This window comes from Paramormyrops kingsleyae, chromosome 4 (assembly GCF_048594095.1).
Source record: "Paramormyrops kingsleyae isolate MSU_618 chromosome 4, PKINGS_0.4, whole genome shotgun sequence".
NCBI lineage: Eukaryota > Metazoa > Chordata > Actinopteri > Osteoglossiformes > Mormyridae > Paramormyrops > Paramormyrops kingsleyae.
In genome coordinates, this window is record NC_132800.1 from 44,487,773 (window position 1) to 44,501,604 (window position 13,832).

Here is a 13,832-nt window from a genome sequence, read left to right on the forward strand (position 1 = left end):
GAAATGCGGACTGATGCCAGAAAGACTTCTGAGTATTCTCACTATCAGGTTTGAAAATGCAACGGCACAGTCTCCAAGGTCACAGCCATCCTGAGGTCGCTACCCAGTTTCTAAGCATGGATCGACAGGTCTTGGGGACATTGTTAGTTACAGCAAAGTGCTTTCCCTCACAACATCACAAATTTATGTTGATACTGCTGTCAAAGACCCAACAGCAACATTCCAAGAGCCCCAGGCAACAGCAGTGCAGAGAGAATCCACTCTTTGAACATGCAGAAAGAGAAGGTGACCTCTGATTGGTCTGTGTGGTTTATTAGGCTCCCCGGTTAAGTTGGAAACATTGGTGCACAGGACAGCAGAAATGATCACTACTATATAGGATGAATTGGTTGCCATGGAAACAGAGCGAGGCTTGGATGGAGACAGGCAGCAGGTATGACTAGGAACAACAGACACTGAGACTGTCAGGGAGAGATTCAGGATGATATTTGTGAATAAAGGTTATTACTTTTAGCCATATTTATTTGTGCTCATAAAAAAATTGTGGGCAAGTCCCAGAAGGTGGAGTTTGCTACCTACTTTAATATTTTAGGCGTGGGTTGGAGCTGGAATCACATTGTGCAGAAAAGTGAGTCAGTGTGAAGGCCCCACAATGACAGACACACAGATATGTCTTTGTGTGTCTATCTGTCTGTATGTATGTCAGTATGTGTGCGTGTATGTGAGACTAGCACCCCCCCTTTTCACTAATATCACTAACAGATCATTGCTGCCGCCATCTTAACCCAGGATGTGTGTAATCATAATGTTGTCCATTTAACACTATTTTAAATTTAATCCCTATCCTATTATTTTCACATTCCTGAGCCCAGTTGTGTGATTAACAGTATGAAGCCTATGTTTATGCAAATCTTTTCCGATGTGCCATTTTTTCAAAAGCATTGACATGAAAGCATTACTTTCCCTGCTGACACAGAGACACACACAGACACACTGTGCACACTCACACCCATGTTCCTTTTTTCCAGAAGCAAAAACAAAAATAAAATAAAAGGATAAAAACTAAACTACTTCCTGGCTGTGAGGAGTGTTACGGCCTGGCTTTGAAGGGCATTACAGCCCAGTTTTAAAGAACATTACAGCCCAGCTGTTAGAAGCGTTACGGCCCGGCTTTGAGGAGCACTATGGCTTGGCTTTGAGGAGCACTATGGCTTGGCTTTGAGGAGCATTATGGCCCGGCTTTGAGGAGCACTATGACTTGGCTTTGAGGAGCACTACGGCTTGGCTTTGAGGAGCATTACGGCCCGGCTTTGAGGAGCATTACGGCCCGGGTTTGAGGAGCATTACTGCCCAGCTTTGAGGAGCGCTACGGGCCAACTTTGAGGAGCGTTACGGCCCGGCTTTGAGGAGCGTTATGGCTTGGCTTTTAGGAGCGTTACGGTCCGGCTTTGAGGAGCGCTACGGGCCGGCTTTGAGGAGCGTTACGACCCGGCTTTGAGGAGCGTTATGGCTTGGCTTTTAGGAGCGTTATGATCCAGCTTTGAGGAGTGTCACAGCCCCGCTTTGAGGAGCGTTACGGCCCGGCTTTGAGGAGCGTTATGGCTTGGCTTTGAGGAGCGTTATGGTCCAGCTTTGAGGAGTGTCACAGCCCCGCTTTGAGGAGCGTTACGGCCCGGCTTTGAGGAGCGTTAAGGCTTGGCTTTGAGGAGCGTTATGGTCCAGCTTTGAGGAGTGTCACAGCCCCGCTTTGAGGAGCGTTACAGCCCAGCTTTGAGTTGCACTATGGCTTGGCTTTGAGGAGCGTTATGGTCCAGCTTTGAGGAGTGTTACAGCCCCGCTTTGAGGAGTGTTACGGCCCGGCTTTGAGGAGCACTATGGCTTGGCTTTGAAGAGCGTTACGGTCCAGCTTTGAGGAGCACTATGGCTTGGCTTTGAGGAGCGTTATGGCCCGACTTTGAGGAGCATTACGGCCCGGCTTTGAGGAGCGTTACGGCCCGGCTTTGAGGAGCACTATGGCTTGGCTTTGAGGAGCATTACGGCCCGGCTTTGAGGAGCATTACGGCCCGGCTTTGAGGAGCGTTACGGCCCCGCTTTGAGGAGCGTTACGGCCCGGCTTTGAGGAGCGTTATGGCCCGGCTTTGAGGAGCGCTATGGCCCGGCTTTGAGGAGTGTTACAGCCCCGCTTTGAGGAGTGTTACAGCCCCGCTTTGAGGAGCGTTACAGCCCCGCTTTGAGGAGCATTACAGCCGACTTTGAGGAGCACTATGGCTTGGCTTTGAGGAGCGTTATGGCCCAGCTTTGAGGAGTGTTACAGCCCCGCTTTGAGGAGCGTTACGGCCCGGCTTTGAGGAGCGTTATGGCCCGGCTTTGAGGAGTGTTACAGCCCCGCTTTGAGGAGCGTTACGGCCCGAACTTGGGTAGCGTTTGAAGAACATTATGGCCGTCTTTGAGGAGCATTTTGGCCTGGCTTTCAGGAGCTCCCCAGCAAGAGAAGCTCATCTCTACCTCTTCTCACCTCTCTTCCCTGCCAGCATCCTCTCTAGATGGGGACTTCCTCGGCTACAAGTCTGGTACCACAGTGACTTCCCTGACGGCTGTATCGCAGAAACAGGAAGTGCATGTCACATGACGGCCTGCCATAGCCTCTTGCTGGGGGGCTGACAGAGGCTACACTGTATTCCCAAAGCAATGGGACTGATCCTGTTATTACTATCTGCAATCTCATTACACTCATCACGTGACTGTGATTATGATGAGACAGAGCACAGCACAATAAGCCTCAACAATAACCGGTAATTAAATCCACCCAGTAACACGATTCGCAGTGTTAAATCAACCACAGGGTGCCGCTGTGGCTTACTGCTGCCTCAGGCTGTGGGTACGAGTCCCCAGAGATTTTTACTGTAAACCAAATTATGCACATAGATCCCAGCTGCCAAACGATTATAAAAGTCTCCAGACAACTCAAGGAAAATAACGGATAAAGAACGAGCACAAAGAGGAAGAGGCAGAGGGAGACACAGAGGACAAGGAAGTTTTTGCTATTATATTTTTAATGAAATAAGAGCCATTGTGCTTGATAATGTTATCAACTACAGCATGAGCTATAAAGAAGCTGGGCAGCGGATGCAGCCGAATTACAGCTGTTACACTGTTGCTGGAATCATTAGGATGTTTAGACCTGAGAATGGGTAAGTCTTTACAGTATTAATGTATAGTGGCACAATAATTGGTATTTTCAGAGGTATGTCAGAGGAACTCAGTTTTGACAGATTTTTTTGGTAAAATTGATAGAAGATCATCCAATGGTGGAAGAAACTGTTCAGTGCAGAAGAAGAGAGAGAAATAGTCAACATGGCATTGGAAAATAATGCAATAAGACTACGGGAAATCCAAACTTGGGTCATAGAGGACAATGGCATCTTCAATAACATTAGGGCTGATTCCATATCCACTATTGACCAGTTGTTAGAAAGGCAAAGGATGAGCATGAAGCAATTATATAAAGTTCCCTTTGAGAGGAACTCTGATTCTGTGAAAGAAAGGCAATATCAATATGCTCATGTGAGTATATCTAAGTTTGCTTACAGTATTCATTGTTTTTCGGGTTAATATTTCCCTGACAAACATTGTATCCATTTAGAGTACACTTGAGCTTGATGCACTTGCTGAACTAAGTGATATACACTCACCTAAAGGATTATTAGGAACACCTGTTCAATTTCTCATTAATGCAATTATCTAATCAACCAATCACATGGCAGTTGCTTCAATGCATTTAAGGCTGTGGTCCTGGTCAAGACAATCTCCTGAACTCCAAACTGAATGTCAGAATGGGAAAGAAAGGTGATTTAAGCAATTTTGAGCGTGGCATGGTTGTTGGTGCCAGACGGGCCGGTCTGAGTATTTCACAATCTGCTCAGTTACTGGGATTTTCATGCACAACCACTTCTAGGGTTTACAAAGAATGGTGTGCAAAGGGAAAAACATCCAGTATACGGCAGTCCTGTGGGCGAAAATTCCTTGTTGATGCTAGAGGTCAGAGGAGAATGGGCCGACTGATTCAAGCTGATAGAAGAGCAACTTTGACTGAAATAACCACTCGTTACAACCGAGGTATGCAGCAAAGCATTTGTGAAGCCACAACACGCACAACCTTGAGGCGGATGGGCTACAACAGCAGAAGACCCCACCGGGTACCACTCATCTCCACTACAAATAGGAAAAAGAGACTACAATTTGCACAAGCTCACCAAAATTGGACAGTTGAAGACTGGAAAAATGTTGCCTGGTCTGATGAGTCTCGATTTCTGTTGAGACATTCAAATGGTAGAGTCCGAATTTGGCGTAAACAGAATGAGAACATGGATCCATCATGCCTTGTTACCACTGTGCAGGCTGGTGGTGGTGGTGTAATGGTGTGGGGGATGTTTTCTTGGCACACTTTAGGCCCCTTAGTGCCAATTGGGCATCGTTTAAATGCCACGGCCTACCTGAGCATTGTTTCTGACCATGTCCATCCCTTTATGACCACCATGTACCCATCCTCTGATGGCTACTTCCAGCAGGATAATGCACCATGTCACAAAGCTCGAATCATTTCAAATTGGTTTCTTGAACATGACAATGAGTTCACTGTACTAAAATGGCCCTTACAGTCACCAGATCTCAACCCAATAGAGCATCTTTGGGATGTGGTGGAACGGGAGCTTCGGGCCCTGGATGTGCATCCCACAAATCTCCATCAACTGCATGATGCTATCCTATCAATATGGGCCAACATTTCTAAAGAATGCTTTCAGCACCTTGTTGAATCAATGCCACATAGAATTAAGGCAGTTCTGAAGGCAAAAGGGGGTCAAACACCGTATTAGTATGGTGTTCCTAATAATCCTTTAGGTGAGTGTATACACTATATTGCCAAAAGTATTGGGACACCCCTCCAAATCATTGAATCCAGGTGTTCCAATCCCTTCCATAGCCACAGGTGTATAAAATCAAGCACCTATGCATGCAGAATGCTTCTACAAACATTCGCGAAAGAATGTGTTGCTCTCAGTGGTTCAGTGAATTCAAGCATGGTACCGTTTAGGATGCCACCTGTGCGGTAAGTCCATTCGTGAAATTTCCTCGCTAAATATTCCACGGTCAATTGTTAGTGGTATTATAACAAAGTGGAAGCAATTTGGAACAACAGCAAGTCAGCCACGAAGTGGTAAGCAACATAAAATCACAGAGCGGGGACCATGCATGCTGAGGTGTACAGTGTGCAGAAGTTGCCAACTGTCTGCAGAGTCAATAGCTACAGACCTCCAAACTTTGTGTAGCCTTCAGATTAGCTCAAGAAGAGTGCACAGATTACTTCATGGAATGGGTTTCCATGGCCAAGCAGCTGCATCCAAACCTTACATGACCAAGTGCAATGCAAAGTTTTGGATGCAGTGGTGGAAAGCACACTGCCACTGGACTCTAGAGTAGTGGAGACATGTTCCTTGGAGTTTCAGGGGTTGGGCTTGGCCCCTTAGTTCCAGTGAACGGAACTCTTAATGATGCAGCATTCAAAGCTATTTTCATGTTCCCAACTTTGTGTGAACAGTTCGGGGATGGCCTCTTCCTGTTCCAACATGACTGTGCACCAGTGCACAAAGCAAGCTCCATAAGCACATGGATGAGCAAGTCTGGTGTGGAGGAACTTAACTGGCCAGCACAGAGCCCTGACCTCAACCTGACAGAACACCTTTGCGATGAATTAGAGTGGAGACTGTGAGCCAGGCCTTCTTGCCCAATGTCAGTGCTTGACCTCACGAATGCTCTCCTGGAAGAATGGTCAAAAATTGCCATAAACACACTCCTAAACCTTGTGGACAGCCTTCTCAGAAGAGTTGAAGTTGTTATAACTGGAAAGACAACACACAAGCTCCAATCACACTTCTGCTGTAAAAGTCACTTTCCACCATACTCCCCAGTCTTGAACACCACATTGCATTTTTTCCAGTCGCCGTTGGAAGTGTGACAGGGACCCATAGCGGCCAGTGAGTCTTCTTCAGGCAGTGGGGCAGTGACAGAGGCATGTCAGGGATGAATCTGTCACTCCAGATTTTTCTTTCCCAGTTGTTTGGCAAGAGAGCCCATTCTGTGCTATTCTGATGAACACGTGGCCTGATTCTCAGGAATGACAGGATAACGTTTAGTGTTTTCAGCTGTGGTGTTTATTACAATACATATTTAGTGTTTTGGCATTAGTACTGTAAAGCATATATGTTGTAATCACCTGTAACATTGTACATATGTACATTATTTTTCAGGCTTTGAATGTGGATCATTTTTGCGGTTGATTACCGTTAACATGGATGTTTGTTTATTGAAAATGATTTGGTGTTTCATTATTGGCTTTATTCATTACTATTGCCACGCAATGTTTCATTCTGATGATGGTGATTTGTTTATTTCACAGTGTGTTACTCACTGCTCCATTTGGGTTACATATTTGCCGAGTTTGTATTCAATTCTGACTTGGCTGTATGGTTTTGAGGGTTGCGTGTGGAGTTTTTCAGCTATTAGAAGGTGTTTCCCCTGTGTGTGTGTGATTTTGAGGATGTGGTATTAGATTACAGCCTTTGTGTATATAGTATCATATTCTGAGGTTGAACATATCCAGTTGGGAAAAACTATGATTGTATACAGACATTTTGCTAAACAACAGTTTTTTTGGGTTTCCAGTTTTGCAGCTGAACATGCAAAAGACCACAGTAAACATGTTACTCTATACGCCAGCAACAGTTTTGACTGTAGTGTTTTCAGTTTTTTGCTGTAGTGTGTAATGACTGCTCAGTGTCTATGTGATGACTGGCTTGATGCGTGATCTGAAAGCAGTGTTTGGTTTTGTGCGAAGATAAAATGGATTTGAGTAGATTTGTTTAATTTTCTGCAAGATGAGTCAAAGGTTTTGTGAATGTAGCTTGAAAATTGGGTTTTGTGTTTATGGTTTTGAGAAAATGGAAGGTTTTAGGAAATTTGCTTTAACAGTTTCAGAAAAGCTGTAACTGACAGATGGCTGTCCAGCCACAGACAGCAGCTTCCCTCTTTATGGCCAGTGCGTCTGGGTGGTGCTATACGCAAGCTAAGAGCACGAGGGCGGACATCACTGTCATCAGGGCCTGCTGGGTAATTAGAGTGGCAACCAGGAAGAAGTGACACATACAGTATACACCGGAGCCTCCCAGCTAGCAACAGAAAGAACTGCCAGGAGGACAATAAACTCAGAGTGAGACGGTGTAATGCGTGAATACTGGTCCCCCTGCTATTACACAAATTATGCCACAGATTAAGAGTCCGGTGCTTTAACCATTACTCCCCCTGCTGTTATATTTAGTACATTACAGCCCTTGCATTGTCCGACTTCACAGCACTGCAGCATTTTCATACCCGAGCATTTCGTTTTCCGATTTGTGTAGGCGTGCGCCAGCAGGGCCGCGGCTCGGATCTGAACCCACGACCTTGCAGCGTAGAGCACGAACAAACGTCTACTCTTGGTGGGAGGAGGCTCGGAAACCACAGCCTGGGCAGCACGCGCTGCCGGTCGCCATGGAAACACTGGCCGAATCTCTGAAACTGCGGGAAGCCTGGCGTACTGACATCTCACTCACAAACTGTCTTCCTGGAGTAATGAAACAGGAAGGAGGTGATCGGGTGCCCTTCTTGGGGGGGGCACCGAGTGTACGTATTTAAATGCATCCCACAAAGAGACTGGGGGACATAGTGTAACACCCTGAAGACAAACTTGGGACAGGGGCCAGGGGCCTGATCATAAGCCCCCAGGACCTGACAGCATTAAAAGCCCCCAGGGCCAATCTGAGGTATCGCTCCACCCTGGAGACGCAGATCCTTAGCTGGCCAGTAAGAGGCGTTGTCTCATCCAGCCAGACCCGTGGAATTCATCTAAAATGAAAAGGCAAGGCAGAAATGAATATTTCCTATAATAATTGTGCGTGTGTCACTTTCTGTGATCATGTACACACCGGAGTTTGAATGAGCCGCAAAGCGTGCGAACAGATACATGCAGGGGACAGTGGATCCCTCCATGCACCCAGGCGTGACAGTGTGCACAAACCTTTCAAAGGGATGCTATGTGGAATGATCCTTCCCCCTGCTTTTCCCAGGAGTTTGATTAAACTTGTCAAAAAGAAGCATTTCAAAAATACCATTTCCAGCGATAGACCTCACTGGTGGGTTAAGGAAAGTAACAGCGTTTCTATGGCGATGGTGAGTCTTTAGAACGCACTGTGCCTCTGAAGCCCTAACCCCCCCACCACCACCCTCCCATATCTCCCTGTCCAATACCAACCCAACGCAGTGTGACCGACACGCAGACCAGACATAGAATCAAACAATCACACCAGCTGCTAGCCTGGCATTGAGACTGCGCCATTGGGCAGGGTGTCCACATGCAAGGAGGAGGGGCTCTGGATGGCCCTTCGAACCCACATCCCTCTAAGCAGAGAGAGGCCCAGATACGAATTCACAGAGAAGAGGGCAGCCTACATAAGCCCCCGACCCTTATTTGTATGTGTGACATCATGGCCAGAAGGGGGGGATGTCAATCTGGGTAGGGAGGGTCAGGTGACCGTGAAGCTTGGCATTAATTGGTTCCAGCTGTCCCATTCACCTGGGTGTGCGTACGTGTTAGCAAGTTAGCATGTTAGCATGTTCTTCTGACCGGATACTTTTTCTCCTGCACAATACCTGGAAATAAACCTCCTGGTCCTTTGGGGTTTCCCCATGTCACGTGGCTCTAATTCGGATCATGCTGGATAACGTCCTGTCATTGTGCCCCCCGCCCCCCCCGGCCGCTGGTTTTAAAGAACATTTCCTTCCACCACATGCACAGATAGACTGAAAGCTTGCAGTCAGCATGCATGTTCTCTCAGGAATATCTGAAAACAATGTCAGACGGATAAACGCGCACCCCCTCACTCCCGTCTCCTCAGTGCCTAGAGGGGCTCACTGGCAGCTTGTTGGCCATGTCCTCCTGCACTCTGAGCTACAGGGGAACAGTGTGGGTTTTATTCCCAATTTTTCTGGCACCCAGCAAATGGAAGAATTCACTCCTCCTATCTGTTACAGATGGAGAGCCGGCGAAAAGGAGGTTTCTTCTATTTGGCCAGAAAAACTGTCTGATTTTTACTTTGTGAAGGCTTTGTGTGCCTCGTTCTGTCCACGTGCTTCCAGTAGGTGGCAGAGTGGTTAAGGAGCCACACTTCACTATGCTTCCTTTTTATATTCAGCTGCTGGGACCCACATTATATAATATAAAATAGAGACATAAGGACTGCCCAAAAAATCCAGCTATTCACCTAAAAATCAAATCAGTATCTAACATCTGTATTTGTTTCCCCCATTTACATGCAACATCTTTTCTATGTTCTTTAAATGTATTTACATTTTGAATATTTCTTCAAGACACAATTATTAAGAGAATCTGATTAAATACTGAGATGCAGAGAGCTGTCTCCCACTTCCCAACACTGCCGCTTTTTGCCAGCCAAGGAAGTCTGCAGTTAATTTGGAGTTAGTCTGCCGAAGTTACATGCAGTACAGATGGTAAGCTTCTCCCGAGAAGCGTTTGTAAATGCTGCAGCACAGAAGCACTGAGCCTTTACAGAGCATGTGCAGAGTCCAGGGATGGCTGAAAAACGTACAGTCATGTCCGGACCAGACTGCCGATCCAACACAAGTGAGGCAGCATCCCAGCAAACCAAGGGAGAAGGTTCTAGAACAGGCTAACTTTAAGGGATGCTGAACTGAACAACAATCTGCTGCTCATTCCTGGGCTTGTAGCTTGCTGAAGGGAGAGACTTGTGTTCTCAGCATGGAGAGAGCGCTTGGTTATGTCTGACTGACAGCTCAGGGACCGTCTAAAAAGACTGCTGCTATTTTCCTCTGCTGTGAAGGAATGACGGAGCCAATGCCGCTGCTCCCAGTCCCTGGGGTTTCAATCTCACATAAACACATTTGTGCCACTAACAGGAATCCTTTTCATAAAACTATGAAATTCAGAGCACAGCTGAACGTGAGATTCAGTGCCAAGCCCGAGGGAAACAGTGCCTAGAAATTAAGTAATCAGAACGGATGTACGGTTAATAATTAAAGATATCTGACTGTTCTTTTCCAGACCCAGGTGTGATAAGTGTGATAAGTGGCTCCCTGCTGCGGTCACAATGGATGGGTTCCATGCAGAGACATTGACTGTCCCCTAAGGGGAGCCGTGCACTCACTGTGTGAAACTGCTGATTCCCATCCGTCACATCCAGCGGCTATGAGTCACACCCCCACTGGACCATTGGTATGGGCAGCCACCCTGCTTTTCAAACCAGCATACCGTACATGGCTATTATTGTACACTGCACTGTTTTGATGTGTATTGTATGAGTCTATGGACACGCCCATCTTCCATGAACGTTCAAATGTCCGACAATGAAGTAGCTATTAAAAACATCAGGTGTCCTGCTTGGACGTCTCAGAGTCAAGGTTGGGATTTTTGTTTTCTGGGAGCCCTGGTGCTGAGACAAGGACAGAGCTTCTGTTATCCAGAAAAAGACGGAAATTTGCCAAACGGCGACAAGGTCGTCAGGTGGGCTTTTGAACAGTGGACAGCCAATCAGAGCCTTTAGGGCACGTGCAGCTGCTTGTGGATGCGGGCTCGCGGAGGGGGGTGGGTAATTCGGACTCGAATGCATGAATGAGACTTGGGACACCCCCCCTCAGATGTTCAGGGACGGGTGGTCACGGATGGATAAGCGCCCTCCCTGATTTCAGTTAGGATTTCGGTAGTCCCACGGACAGGAAATATCTGCCCAGATACATGTGAGCAAGAATCGCTGCCTTTCAGCATCGTCAAACAGGTGACCCGACAGTAAACACACGCCGGATCACACACCTTATTCACCGCTAAGGCTACTACAGGAGCGCTCGTAGTTATATTGTATAGTTACTCCCACGATGCTCCTGGGCAAAGATGAAGACAAGCGATCTCAACACGAGCACTAAGCCAAGCGATCTTGAATCGATTAGCGTAGATAGTCTTGGAAACAAGCAACAAAACAGTCCCGTCAATACGAATGAATAACCGACCACTGATAAATTACATAGATCGCCATTTAAAATCGGGGTCCTGTGAGGCAAATGCATTTCATGGCTCCTGTTACCGCATAAAATTAGACTAAAAACCTGTGTGTCACATATCACATACTAGCCAACTCTCTAATAGGAACACAATTTTAAATAAAAATTTCGCACAAAGAGCAATACCGTATGCCTGGAAGTTACTTATGACATTATTGCCCCCGTCTGTAATGTCTGACATATAATGGTAGAAACTTCAAAGTTCAGTTCCCCCACGGACCTGAAGTCTTTCAGTTCGGTCGTGCACAAAAGGTATAGATGCAACCGGATCCGGGGTCTGTAAACTTGCATTCAACTCCAGCTCACTTAAAACGCGAAAGCCTTTTAAACAAAGGAAATGCGGACGCACTCACCACGCTTCCTCAGCACATAGTCCCTGGACCTTCAGTCTCCATCTGCAGTCACGATCGGCCGGAGGAGACCTCTCTCCCACCCAAAGGCACGGAGGACAGCAATTCTTTGTTTTACATCTTCCCCGGGGAAGTAGCCTGCCGCAGCCCCGCAGATCAGGGCGGAGATGTTGGAGCTCCGGAGCGACGCTGACGCCCAGCGCCGCGATGTCCTGGCCGGGATCCGCAGCCGCGGAGCGCCCCAGTCCGCTGATGATCTCAATGCATGATCTCAATGCGTATGAACAAAGTTTGCGGCCAGGATGGCGAAGTCGCCGCCTTCCGTGCACATCTGCCGTGTCCTGCCTTTTAATGCATGACCACGAATGCTCATGATCATCGGTATCTCACAAAATGTCAACCTTTTATCCAGCACTTAGCAGATTTTACATCACTCGTCTCTATAGTAACCAGGTACAGAAATACACCTAATAGCTTCAAATTTCATTTTTAAAATAGCCTACTGGCTGTTTTCCGAGCTTCGATGTATTTTCATCCTGAATGTCAGTCTCCACATCTCTGCATCCTTTTTCCGTTAATCGCGGTTTACTGCCTGGTCTAACAATATAGCAGCAAGTTAATTTTTAGTCTTGAAAAGAGAGTGTTTGCGGAGTGGTCTTTGTCGGAGGGTTGAACTCAGGAAAAGCACGCTGAGGAATCTCAAAATATAGCGGCCGAATCACGATGAGCTGGCATGCCCCATCAGATTTTCTTTCTGGATGCAACTCTGTAAATGAATGTAAAATAAAGCAAATGAAATAAAAACAAGCTCCATAATATACGAACTGTGGTCATTTAAAGGTGACAGACCCCACTCTACTGGGGAGCTGAATTACCTGCCTGCAGTGATCGAGATAAATACGCTACTTCTGATTAAAATCAACTTGCTAATCGACCTCGGGACCAAACCCCCCCCCCCCCCACCGCGGTGGTTGATAAGCTTCATCTAGACGCAGACACCCGCCTGCCCATCTAACGGAATCTGACGGAATATTAATTCAGTTCTCCTTTTCGCCGACTTTCCATCTGTAACAGAAATGTTCTAATTACAAATTCATTTATGTTCTATACTACACTCTGAGAAAAAAGTGTAAAATTTTCTACCTTTGCTTGTCACTGGGGCTGTACCATTAGCTGTAGATAATTGTACCTTTTAAGGTACAGTAATAGACTCTGAGGAACATTTCTACATCATTGATGGTATGTTAATTCTGTTTGTACCTTCGAGATGTTCCACAGAGTCAATTTCTGTAAATTAAACTGTATATTTACAAGGGTACAGCCCCAGTGTCAAGCAAAGGTACACATTTTACCCTTTCTTCTGAGAGTGTAAGGACATTGGAATCAGACTTTGTCTCTGGAGAAGGTCATGGTGGCTTCCTGGAACAGCTCTTGACCCATGTCTCATTGGAGGGCCTTGCAGTCAGAAGTGAAGCTCATTTCAGACCATAATTGCACAGCTGCAATCTGTAATGGGTTTCATCAATCTGTTTATGAATCTGTATATAGATTTATCAATCTCTATCAAGATTTTACCATTCTGTAATGGGGCTTCTATATGTAACGAGACTTTTTCAATATGTAACATAAGAAATTTACAAACGAGAGAAGGCCATTCGGCCCATCAAGCACGTTTGGGAAGAACTTATCTAATAGCTCAGAGTTGTTAAAATCTTATCTAGCTCTGATTTAAATGAACCCAAGGTTTTAGCTTGCGCTACCCTAGCAGGAAGACTATTCCATACTCTAACTACATGCTGTGTAAAGAAGTGTTTTCTCAAATTCATTTTAAAATGTTCTTCCGCTAATATTCACTCATGGCCACGAGTTCTTGTATTTAAATTAAACTAATATTGAAATAGCCATTTGGCTGAACAGCATCTAGACCTGTTAGAATCTTATATACCTGTATCATGTCCCCCCTACAGTAAGTCTCCTTTGCTCGAGGTTGAACAGATTCAGCTCAGCTAACCTCTCCTCATAAGATTCCTCTAAGGCCAGGAATCATTGTTGTTGCCCTACGTTGTACCCTTTCCAAGGCAGCAATGTCCTTTTTAAGGTATGGTGACCAAACCTGCACACAATATTCTGGGTTGGGTCTAACCAAGGAATTATATAATCTTAGCATCACCTCCCTTGACTTAAACTCCACACACCTAGAGATGTAACCCAACATCCTATTAGCCTTTTGTATTGCTTCCCCACACTGGCGAGTTTGGGACATGGAAGCATCAACATACACACTGAGGTCTTTCAATAATC

At 46.1% G+C, this 13,832-nt stretch overlaps 1 protein-coding gene across 3 annotated transcripts in view; it reads right to left on the reverse strand.

The window, feature by feature from the left end:
* Positions 1-12,402, reverse strand: part of LOC111853464 (serine/threonine-protein phosphatase 2A regulatory subunit B'' subunit alpha-like) — a 24,921-nt gene extending 12,519 nt beyond the window's left edge. For all 3 annotated transcript variants that reach the window (XM_023830381.2, XM_023830382.2, XM_023830383.2), the window contains exon 1: positions 11,535-12,402. The gene's annotated coding sequence lies outside the window, so the exon portion shown is untranslated. The remainder of the gene's footprint in view (positions 1-11,534) is intronic.
* Between the last annotated feature and the right edge of the window lie 1,430 nt (positions 12,403-13,832).